Source organism: Callorhinchus milii, unplaced genomic scaffold, assembly GCF_018977255.1.
Source record: "Callorhinchus milii isolate IMCB2004 unplaced genomic scaffold, IMCB_Cmil_1.0 Scaffold23, whole genome shotgun sequence".
Lineage (NCBI taxonomy): Eukaryota > Metazoa > Chordata > Chondrichthyes > Chimaeriformes > Callorhinchidae > Callorhinchus > Callorhinchus milii.
The window spans coordinates 719,887-729,528 of NW_024704764.1; the positions used below are offsets into that span (position 1 = coordinate 719,887).

Consider the following 9,642-nt stretch of genomic DNA (forward strand, 5'->3'; position numbering starts at 1 on the left):
TGGAGTGAGGAGGTGAAATGCATCTCTGAGACCTTGTTTCAGTTCCTCCATAGTCTCATATCACTGAATTGTAACAAGAGGTAAGAGGACTTTATGGATACGCTGTAGGATAATGTCTCAAAGCAGTTAACAGAGACAGTGTGATAATCTTAGCAAAGTGGCAATTGAAGAGGGAGACAACCAAAGCCATTGTTGAGATAGTTTTTTTGGAAGGGTTTTGAAACCTGACAATCGGGTTCTACCTCAATCATTTGGATCTGTGAGGTCAGACAATGTTCAACTACAGCAAAACCTAATCCAGTCCTCGCCAACACATCTACTTGTAGAGATTGCATTGGATTGCGAACTGGAGCAGGAATCCTGGTTGATTTCCTCTCCAACCCGGGGATATTGAGGCTGAGATCAGCCCTAAGTCATCACAGATCAGGGATTGGACTTTGCATTTCTCTGGTGTGAATCTCCCAGAGCTTCCTTGTACTTTGCTGTTCGTATGTCTCACTGGGCATCGCTGTTAGAGGTAATACAATTAATCAAGTGTCACCTGCATGGCAACGTGCCAAATATTATTGATAATAATACTCAGATTTGATACAGCAACTCTAAAATATCAAAATGTCTCCAAGCATTTCAGACATAATTGCTGTTAAGTGATGTAAGATTTGTATTTGTACTATTTGTACTCAAAATGCCAGCACAGCAAAGTCCCTCAAACAGTCATGAAGTGGTGGACCGCGGGATCTTTAAGATCAACACGATCAGGCAGACAGCGGCACTTTGTTTTAACATCTCAGCTGAAGGACACCCACGACACTGCAGCTCAAAGTCCCAATGTGTTAGAGAGCTGAACTCCAGGGCAGTGCTGAGGACAGACAGGACTCCCTGAGAAGTGTAACATCATAGACATCAATAACATGACAGACCAGGTGGGTGAGTGTCTGATGTGAAATCTATTACATATTCCCAATCCTGAGCTCTGTAAATTTGCAAACAATTTACTTGGGAAGCTCTGACTTAGTTGGTAGGTTGGTGTAAGATGTCCATTTTAGCCCTGGCGTGAAGTAAAGACTGACACAAATCTTATAGCAAAATATAGATGTTTATTAATTCAGATTAATAATGGTTGTAGGTAGTTAAAATAATTTAGCAGAATAATGCTTACGTGTCCACGTACAGTTCACAACGATTAAGGTCGGCCAAACCAAATCTTGTGGAGGAGATGGAGGAGTAACGTCCAATTTAAGGTCCACCAAAATGTATTCAGGTACCGCACTGCTGCCTGCTCAGGCAACGGAAAGGTATCCAGGTACTGCGGTACTGATGCCTGTTTGAGAGTATCGATAAAGTTGTCTAAGTCTTAGTCTTGATTTTCCTTCTTTAGAAGCTGGCGTATGGTTCACGACTCCCAAGTTCCAACTCCCTGTCTCTTCTGATTCTCTTCACAAATCGATCTCTCTTTATCCAGTTGGTAGATGACCTTTCATCTACTTCATCTTTCACAAGATGGTTTCTTTTCCTCTAGTTTTTCTTCTGAAAGAAAATGGAGTAAGCTCCCCACTCTCCTCAAGCTTTTAGTGACCTTGAGCCGACTGGTTTCCCCATGAGAAAAGAACTGATGGGGACAAAGAGAGATGGGCAACTTTTGCTTTTGGCAGCCTTCTCCAACCTGCCTGCTTCTCAACCTTGAGATAAGCAAGTGTCTGAGGGAGGCTGTCGCCTTTTCTTTTGGTCTTTCGTTTCCAGAGGAGTGAACACCTTCCCAGGAAAGTATGAAATGTAATCAGAAGCTGACCTTAACCAGTCTAGCAATGATACTTTTAACCCATTCTAAGCTAGTCATTGAGACAACCAGTCCCCATTATGCCTTTTGGGATTAGTTGGCCATACTGTAATGCTAAAGCCTTAAAAACATTAAGCGTCGCAATTATGCTTTCAGATAATATATAACACATTAATTACAGAATCCTCACGTTGCGCAGTGAGGAGATTGGAGAGGTAGGGAGGTGCCAGAGAGTGAAGGGATTTGAACACAAGTTCAAATCTTGATGTCGATCCGTTCGGTGATGGGGAGCCAGTGGAGCCTGACCAGAACTGGTGAGCATTGGAGGTGACATCCTTTGAATGAAACATAAGATCTCATCAGCCTGCTCAGATAGATATCAAACACCCCACGGGACTATAGAGAAAGGTGGAGTTTCTCCCAGTGTCCTGGTCATTCACTTCATTGCTGTTCTGGGACATTGCTCTGTGCAGATTCGCTGCTGTGTTTGCCTACAAATCCACAGACACTATGAAGCACTTCGAAACATTTTGATGCTATAGGTGTCAAATGCAAAAACATTGATTATTAATATTAATCATTTAAGTTATTCCTCAATTCAGTGGGTAAATACATTATGTGCTCCTCAGCCATGCAATAATATCACCTGATAATGTCTGGTTAAAGCAATACTGATTGGCACCTCAGGCACCGGCAGCATCAGCATTCATGGATGCACCACTCCACCTCATCCGAAACCAGTCAGGAACCTGGGCATCTTGTTCGACCCTCAACTGTCCTTTCTCCCCTATATCCAATGCTGTGATCCGCTCTGCCTTCCCCCACCTCCGCAACATTGCCCGACTCCGCCATAGCCTCACCCCTCAGGCCTCTCATGCAGTCATCACCTCACGGAAACTCCATCCTTGTCGGCCTCCCCAACTCTTCCCTCCACCACCTGCAGATCATCCAGAGCTCTGCAGCTCGTGTCCTCTCCCGCACCAGGCTCGGTGACCTCATCAGCCCCATCCTCACCCGACTCCAATGGCTCCCCATCCAATGGCTCCCCTATAACAACAACAATGTGCATTTACACAGCGCCCTTCATATGGGGATGCGGCTCAGAACGCTGGACAGTGGAACAGTTTGACACCACAATAGCTTTGGAGAAGGAATTAGTCAACATTTGAACAGGAAACGCCTAAAATGATGTGGTGGGGGAGTATGTGGGGGGGAGGGAAACAAGGCGGGGGAAGGAGAACTGATGAGAGAAATTAAATAGAGAGCCGGCCGGTCGGCCCAGGCACAAGGTGACGACTGGCCTTATTCTGCACTGAAAACGTCCGGGATTCGACATCCCGATAAATCCAAAGACAAGCGCGACACGTGGGCAATGCTCTGGGGAGGCTCTGCCTGAGCGAGAGAGAGAGAGCGAGCGAGAGAGAGAGAGAGAGGAAAAAAAACAGCGCGCACACATCTCGGAGATAAAGGCTGCCTCCTGATGATGAAACGCACCTCGTCTCGAGGCATTTCCCACTCGCGCAGGGGTAATCACCCCATTACTCACAGCAGCCTCCGCAGCGCTCGGGAGGGCAGGCAGAGCCTCCTAATTACCCCAGTGCCCGGCTCGACGCTGAGCTGCAGCCATTTGCTCGGAACAGCTGGCTCTGTTATTAGAGCTCACTTCATTACTTTTCATTATCTCTCCGCGCTCCCCGCGCCCCCTACCCCCCCCCCCCCCCCCCACCCCTCCCCCCTGTACGGAACTGGCTGCATCGCCGAGCAAAGCCGGGCCTCGCAGCAGTCATCGGGGGAAAGAAATAAACTGCTCTCGGTGACTGCAGATCCCTTGTGAAGGGATCGCAGCATTGAGACCAGGACCTGGATCGGGCAGCGTTTAACAGCGATGATCATTTCTCACCCCCCCCACCCCCCCCCCAGCCACCTCCACTCCCTTTGACTTGCTTCCCGTCCTCTCCTGAATTGCTCTGGGAGTCAGTTCTACAGGGGCTGCCCCTAAGAGCTCTGAAAAGCCCCCCCCCCCACCCCACTCACAGCATGAAGGGCGCTGTATAAATGCAAGTTGTTGTCGCCCGCCATCTCTCTCCAATGGCACCTCTTCATGTGTTTGAGTGAGTGTGAGCTGGGGTGGGGCGGGGGGTGGGGTGGGTGAGGGGGGGTTAGGGGCTGAATCACCAGCCAAGCCCCAATCCTGCCCTCATCAATCCTGTCCACAGGAGCGCACTTTCTGGTAGAGGTCATTTGAATAGAGATCGGGAGTGAGAGCACTGCTTCATTCCTCTCCCCTCACCCATCCCACCTGCCACGAGCAGAGATACTGAGGCCAATTGTGGTGTCAGTACAGCTGCCCTGTGACCTCAGCACAAACCGGCCCTTTGACCTCAACCCTTGTTCCAGTCTCCCCAGCCTCCCAGGCTTTGAACTCTCCTCATTTCCTCCTCCTCAGCCTCGTGGGTTCCTCCGTTCTCTCTTCCTCTGCACTGATCCATCCATCACGTTCCCCAGCCTACAATGACTGTGATGGCTGTCTCTACATTGCTAACCCTTTACTGGCTTGTCTGTTCCCTCTGCCGGCGCACTCTGGTTTGCTGCATGTCCCCCCGCCCAGCCCACCCCACCCCACCCCACCCCACCCCACCATCGGCCATTGGGCCTTCAGCCTTTCCGCTTGTACGCTGTGGATGTGTCCCGGTGACCTAATTCCGGAAAGTATTAAGCACAGGTTGGCAAGATCCATGTCTTGGGGACCCCAGAGTGTGCGTTGGGGTAACCGCTGGTGTCCAACCAGCTAAAACCATATAGCTTGCCATTGACCAGCGCTGACTGGTAACCTTCGTTGCTGATTGCTGTGCAGACGGGCAGCCTCAGGGAAAGATTCCTGGTGTGTGGGGTTGGGCTCAGCAGTGGTGAACCATTCCCACCAGGAGTCAGTGGCTTCGGGAAGGGTGAAACATTGGAGCAGAGAAAATAATAATAATAATCCTTGCATTTGGTACAGCGCCTTATCACGTCTTTGAGACGTCTCAAAGCGCTTCACAGGATATACTGTAAAGTGAATTGACTGTATATTTTGTGGGAAAATTGAGACTGAGAAAGGTTTATTTAAACAGAACACATATCACAGCCTCGTCCACAGCTTCTCTCTGTCTCTGCTTTTCTTTTGTGACTCGGGAACCCTCAAATTTCACACTTTTGTGAAAAATTTGGTATTAATTTAGAAACTTTTTTTTAAAATAGCTTCTAAATTAAGTCAGAATGTAAGAACTTTCCACAATTCTGGGTGATCTTACGTTCTTAAGACAAAATGCTTTCACAGGTTAAGACGAGGTGGAATTTTTGGGCAAGTTTCCTGCTTCCACACGACTGTGTTTATCTATCGATAAGTAGGAACCCGGTCGTTAGTCGACTGGCGGATCACTTTCTGCAGGCAATAATTCCTTCAAAAAATAATAATAATAAGCAAATAATAATAATGTGTTCACTCAGTCCACGACAACAACAACTCAAACAGTGATTGACACACAAGGGATTGGAAATGGAGAAAGAAACAGCGACATTGAGATCTTATGTTAATGCAGAGTTCAACGTAAGTTTCCCACTGAAGAAATTCACTCCACTAATTGATAATAATTCCTGCGTTCGATATAGGGCCCTATTACAGCCTTAAAATGTCTCCAAGGGCTAAAGATTTTACTGTGAGGTGCAGTGGCTGTATTTATGGGCGAGTGCAGCAGCCAATTTGTGCTCAGCAATGTCCCAAAGACAGTAATGAAGTGCCTGACCAATTTTGTCTGGAGGATTGCTAGACAGGGCATCAGGAGAAGCTTCCCTCTCCCTCTCCCTCTCTGCAAAAACCTCCATGGGATCTTTAATGTTCATCCGAACAGCCAAACACAACCTCGGTTTAACATCTCGTCCAAAGGATGGCACCTCTGACAGTACAGCACTCGCCCAACACTGCACTAAAGCTTCGGCATAAATTATGAGTTCAGAATCCCACCATGAGGCTTGAACCCACAAACTTCTGGCTTAAAAGTGAGAGTGAGGCTGACACCTGGCTCAGTGTCGTGTAGTGACTGTGTACCATGTCAAGACTATGTCAAGATTATTACTTTTTTCTGAAAGTTTCTTGAAGTAAGGCTCAGTCAAATACATTTTTGCTCAGTGCAAAGGCTCCCTCAGTGACTCTGTGGATAAGTGCCAAACCCACGGTGAAGCTCAGACATATAGAGCAGAAAGCAAGCGAGTTGCGTTTTGCCCGCAAACTATACACTCAGTTCACTTTACAGTGTATCCTGTGAAGCGCTTTGAGACGTCTCGAAGACGTGATCAAATGCCAGGGTTATTATTTCCAAGCTGTGCAGCCTGAGCCGGGAATTCGAGAAATAAGAGAGCCAGAGACACCCGACAACCATGGCACCATTCCCTCACATCAGCCTCACAACAGGAACAGAGACAGAGACTGAAGAAGAAGAACAACAACACAACTTTCATTTAGAAAGCACCCTTCATGCGAGGTCGCGGCTTGGAGCGTTTAACGATGGCGGAGCTGGACGGAGAGCCAAGGGAGAGAGGGGAGTGACTGTAGGCGCGGTCGAAGAGGAAGGTCTTCAGGTGAGATCTGAAGATAGACAAGGAGGGGGTCAGGCGAGGAATAAAGGCAGAGTTCCTGAGTCCCAGGGTATAGTGGATGAAAGCACGGCCTCTGCTGGTGGAGAAGAGGGGACGAGGGACTTGGAGGAGGCTGGAGACAAAGAACCCGAGGGTAATACAAAGCAAAATATTGTTACTCTTGACAAGATAATTTTGTTGATTGGAGCATTACAAAACTGCACAAAACTAGAGCTTGGCTCCCTCTCCCGAGACGTTTCTAAATGGTAAAGAAGCATTTGAATAGCCTGCAGGCCTTTTGATCCTGACAGTAATGAAGGTGTCAGCAGCCTCACAGCTGACATTTGTTCCCATTGTCCCCAGACGATGTTTAAACTGCGGAGTTAGGGACTGGCAGATCCAATCACACAAGCTGTTTAAACGTGGTAACAGCGACAGGACTGGCGGGGAGGGTGGGAGTTGGCAGACTGGCGCTGAACGCTGCAGAGCAATTAATCCTAAAGCTGGTAATGAGCAAGGATAGGTCAAGCTAATTGCAGCTTTTCCCAGATTCACTTAGTCTGACACACACGCCCCGGCCCTCTCGTTCACTCCGTGCTTTACATTCCAGTGTGTGTCTGTGTGTTTGTGCATGTGTGCGCATGTTCATGTATGCATGGGTGCTGGGTACACATGTGCATGTATATGTGTGTGTGTGTACCTGTTACTTTTCTACATGTCCATTTATACCTCTATTCTCTCACAAATCCCTGACTCTATCCCCCAGTGCCTTCGCCGCTTCCTCCCTCTCCTCCTTCAAGGCCGGTCTCAAAACCTTTCTCTTTGACCGAGCCTTCAGCTCCCCTCTCGACTCTCTTCCCCCTCCTCGCTCCCTCCCTTCCCTCCCCTCACTCTGACCATTTGACCCCTCCTCGCTCCCTCCCTTCCCTCCCCTCACCCTGACCATTTCCCCCCTCCTCGCTCCCTCCCTTCCCTCCCCTCACCCTGACCATTTCCCCCCTGCTCGGGTCATGACCCAACTGTGCAGCGCCTTGGGACGTCCTCCTGACGTGAAAGGCGCTTTATAAATGGAATCTTGTTGTTGTTGTTGTTGTTGACTGTCCAGCGCCTTGGGACGTCCTCCCGATGTGAAAGGCGCGATACAAATGTAATTTTGTATTGTTTGTTTGTATAGCAGATAGGAATTGCTCTGGATGAAAGCCCAAGGTCTATCCAGTTCACCTTCTACCATCCTGGTAGTCACGTGCTACAATAATGGAGATGTTGATAGCAATTAATTCTGTTTGGATTAATCTACAACCCGCTGGAAAGCTTTGGGAACCTTTGATCCAAAGTTGCCTGGTGCTTCCAAGCATTCTACACTTGTCATGTCTCAAATTACTCATATACTTTATCCCCAAATATTATTTTCTATCTAAACAATATCTAATTTGAATTTCAACGAATCTCACCTTCCTTCTCAGTGTCATTTGATCGATTTATTTCTCTCTCTCTCTCTCTGTTGTTTCCTTCCATCTGTCTTATTCTCCCTCCCTTTCCTCTGTGTCCCTTCTCTCATTTGTGGAGTCCTATAGCTTTGTCTTTAGAGCACTCACCTGGCAAGTGAGAGGACCTGAGCTCGATTCCCGGCAGGGCAAAACAGGGCAAGTTTCCTTACTCCATACCCCTCCACTTCGACCGTGCTTTCCATCTCCCTGCTTCCCCCCCCCCCAAGCCCGCCCTCCAGCCTCCCCGACCCCGACCCCCGGCTTGGATCCCAAACTCTTGTCTGTCCAGCGCCTTGGGACGTCCTCCCGACGTGAAAGGCGCTTTACAAATGTCATGATGTTGTTGTTGTTGTTTACCTAGCAGTAAGTTGGAACTCGGTTGTTAGTTGATTGGCAGATCGCTTTCCGGGGATAATAATCTGTATTGAAAAAAAATAATTTGTTTACTCAATCCACGACTGCTTGTGGGACACTGCTGTGCGCAATTCAATGCCACGATTCGCCAACAAAATTTACAGTCAAGTCACTTTCCAGTGTATTCCGTGAAGCGCTTTGACATGTCTTGACAAAGTGATAAGGCGCTATATCAAATATAAAGATTATTATTATCATTATTACTATTATCTCCTAAAACCTAAACTAACTAGAACCCCTTAACCCTGGTATCAGCCCACAATTCTGGGCAATCATGAATTTTAAAATGGAATAATTTGAAGACAAGGATTAAGTGGAATTTTGTGTCCCAAGAGAGAAAACTGGGGGGGAAAAAACAGTAAAACGTAAAGAAAGATTAACATGCAGGAATTTACCAAAGTTTATTTTCTTGCTTGCAAACAAGGAAAGTCATGAGGGATGAGGTACTGAAACAATGTGTGGTCGATCGTTCCAATTAATCTGTATTAAAGATTAAAACTGTTGGACACAGGAAAGCCAGTGGCTGATTAGTGCTACACTTGTTTTCTTCTCCGTCTATTCATCAATGTCCATTTTCCTCTGTTCTCCCGCAGTGCGCAGTGATACACAGCATCTGTTTCTCTTAGAGATGTCTCCCTTCACAGCTCTAGTCCATCGCCCTGTGTGTCCAGCCACCCAGTTCTGTACAGAAGGACCCCCTGGTTACTGGGAAAGACCCCAGTGCCAGCCATTGAGGACTCACTCTGAGCCAAGGTGAAAGATGACATGTTCTCTTCGCTTCCACCCGCACCCCCCCCACCGCCTCACCACGCACCCCCACCCCCCTCAACCCCCTTCCTGAAGGCCTTGTCTCATGTAGAGGTTTGGTCACCCCCAAATTCCCTTCCTTTACTTCACCCAAGGAATCATTCTTCTTGTGTGAGGCTTGATAATAATAATGTTTTTGAGACGTCTCGAAGACGTGATAAGGCTCCATATCAAATGCAAGGATTAGCATTATTATTCTTAAGCACTGATGTGGGAAGGGGAGTGGGAGAGGACACAGGACAGTTGTGCCCAATTGTGTCCTCACTGATTACGACGCATAAAATACTTGTTACTAGACAGTGATCAGGAAGGCTGATGGGCTGATGTTCCCCTCTCTTGCTTCTGCCCAGCCCAAGGCCACTGATGCCAATTCCTGAGCCTCTTCAGCTGCTCCAGCTGAGATCAGGAACTCAGCGCAGACCGGACCTCGGACCCAGGGCCTCAATAGTCTACACTGAGCAGCATTCACAACCATCAGAGCAAAGAATTAAAGGTCCATGTTTATACACAAGGCTGTGTATTGAGCTCTTGTGATAGTTCAGTGAA

The 9,642-nt window shown here is 47.8% G+C and overlaps 1 long non-coding RNA gene across 1 annotated transcript; it reads right to left on the reverse strand.

Moving 5' to 3' along the window:
- Positions 1-1,077: 1,077 nt before the first annotated feature.
- On the reverse strand, positions 1,078-2,719 carry LOC103185729. Its single transcript, XR_488679.2, has 2 exons — positions 2,665-2,719; positions 1,078-1,752 (listed from the first exon to the last, which is right to left on the reverse strand). It is a non-coding gene; the product is annotated as an uncharacterized LOC103185729 (long non-coding RNA).
- Between the last annotated feature and the right edge of the window lie 6,923 nt (positions 2,720-9,642).